The sequence below is a fragment of the Theropithecus gelada genome, unplaced genomic scaffold, assembly GCF_003255815.1.
Source record: "Theropithecus gelada isolate Dixy unplaced genomic scaffold, Tgel_1.0 HiC_scaffold_216, whole genome shotgun sequence".
Classification (NCBI taxonomy): domain Eukaryota; kingdom Metazoa; phylum Chordata; class Mammalia; order Primates; family Cercopithecidae; genus Theropithecus; species Theropithecus gelada.
The window spans coordinates 3,399-5,546 of record NW_020258605.1 but is presented as its reverse complement, the minus strand read 5'-3'; the positions used below and the strand labels follow the sequence as shown (position 1 = coordinate 5,546).

The window sequence follows — 2,148 nt, the reverse complement described above, 5'->3', positions numbered from 1 at the left end:
CACTTCGGCAGGCCAAGGTGGGAGGATGGCTTGAGCCCAGGAGTTCGAGAGCAGCCTAGACAACATAGCGAAACCCCATCTCTGCAAAAAAATAAAAATAAAAATAAAAATAAATTAGCCGGGCGTGATGGTACACGCCTGTAATCCCAGCTACTCGACAGGCTGAGGCGGGAGGATTGTTTGAGCCCGGGAGGTCAAAGCTGCAATGAGCTGTGATTGTGCCACTACCCTCCAGCCTGGGTGACAGAGTGAGACCCTGTCTCAAATAAATAAATAAACGAACAAATACGAAGTTAGACAGCTGTTACTTTTTGAATATATATATATATTCCCTACTCCCTGCAGATATTCTCAAGCGTTTATTTTTATTTTTTATTTATTTATTAAAGTTCAGTTGTTCTGTCATCTGTGTGGTGGCTCCAGCATCTGTTTTGAGTCTCACTCTGTCGCCCAGGCTGGAGTGCAGTGGCGCCATCTCGGCTCACTGCAAGCTCCACCTCCCGAGTTCAAGTGATTCTCCTGCCTCAGCCTCCTGAGTAGCTGGGAGTACAGGCGCCCACCACCACGCCTGGCTAATTTTTGTATTTTTAGTAGAGACGGGGTTTCACCATATTGGCCAGGCTGGTCTAGATCTCCTGACCTTGTGATCTGCCCACCTCAGCCTCCCAAAGTGCTGGGATTACAGGTGTGAGCCGCTGCACCCAGCCTCCAGCATCTGAACTCTTAGTCTCATGGTCTCTTTCCTGCCCCGGGTGTGCTTAGTTTTTATGTGCACTGCTCATTATCATTAAGAACTTCTTTCCCCAGTGCTCCTGAAGTTCTTTTTTTTTTTTTTTTTTTTTTTTGCGGGGGCCACATGGGGCCAGTTTATTGCAGTTAAATACCTCTCTCTCTCTATTTTTTTTGTCAATTTTTCCATAAAGAAAATTAAAACACACACACACACACCCAAAGGGGAGCAGGGACCCAGAAACAAGAGGTGGGGTGGGACGTGGCCTCCCTGCATAGGTCCAGGCCCCGGGTGGCCCCCCAAAGGCTCCCCTCCTTCCCATCAGCACCCTGTCTCAGTACCTCCAGAGAGCAGGAGGCAGCGGGACGCGGAAGGGCCTCTGTCCCCCTCCCTCTTGCCTCCAGGTGAGACCACTAGAAGTGCCGGGGCTTAGTGAGGGCCGGGAGAAGGGCAACAGACAGATGGATGGGGAGGGAGGATACCGTTTCCAAGTGGAGGAGGGCGGTGGGCACTGTATCCACAGAAATCCATTATTTCTCCCCGTTTTTTGTTAAAAATCTACTATAAAAAAACGCAGCTGGGGGAGGGGCGTGTGTCCCTCTCTGTGCTAAGGGCTGGGGAAGGGGGCAGCAGAGGCCGGCGTGGGCGGCGGCGGCTGCGCGGTGGTGGCGGGCGTCACTGCCGGGTGCTCTCGCCCACCATCTCCAGGTTGTGCTGCTGCAGCTGGGCTCGAAGCAGGGCGTTCTCATTCTTCAGCTCCTCGATCTGCTGCCTCAGGAGCTCGTTGTCCATCTGCAGCCGCTCGGCCTCTTTGAAAGTCTCTTGCATGCGCTGGTTGGTCTGGCGCAACTCCCGGATGTAATCGCAGGCCTTGGACAGGATCCCTCCTTTACTCGCTCCCGTCTTGCTGTTGTCTGCATTACAGTCTGGAATGATTTTCGAAAGCTGGACGATCCAGTTGTTGATCTTGTCCCTTCGCCTCCGCTCCACTGCGGGAAACAGAGCCACAGCCACGGCTTCGCTGACAGGGCTCGTGCCCGAGCGGCCGTCCTCACAGGGCAGAGGCTCAGCCCAAGGACACCCAGGCACAGCGCAGGCCCCACTGAGACCACAGCCCTGGGAAGTGAGGGGCCGCACCCTGAGCCCAGCCGGCCCCCACCCCAGCTTCTCAAGAGGAACAAAGAAACCTGGGCCCTCCAGTGCCACACACGCTTTTAGGACGGGCGTCAAAGGTCAGGCACTTTGAGTTCGTTTTACGGGCCTGCCCGGCCATACTTGCACAAATTTGAATCGACGGTTAAGAATAAAGAAATTTCTCATGGTAATTGGCGTCACTGGCTTCTTTTGAGAAATGGAGCTCTGGTCACAGTGGGCACGTACTGGGAGGCAGGGATGGGCAGAGCCGCCCTTCACAGGAC

General features: G+C 54.0%; 1 pseudogene across 1 annotated transcript; it reads right to left on the bottom strand.

The window, feature by feature from the left end:
- Positions 1-845: 845 nt before the first annotated feature.
- Positions 846-1,941, bottom strand: LOC112617511 (annotated as a pseudogene). The gene has a single exon (XR_003117920.1). The product of XR_003117920.1 is annotated as an upstream stimulatory factor 2 pseudogene (transcript).
- Positions 1,942-2,148: the final 207 nt, after the last annotated feature.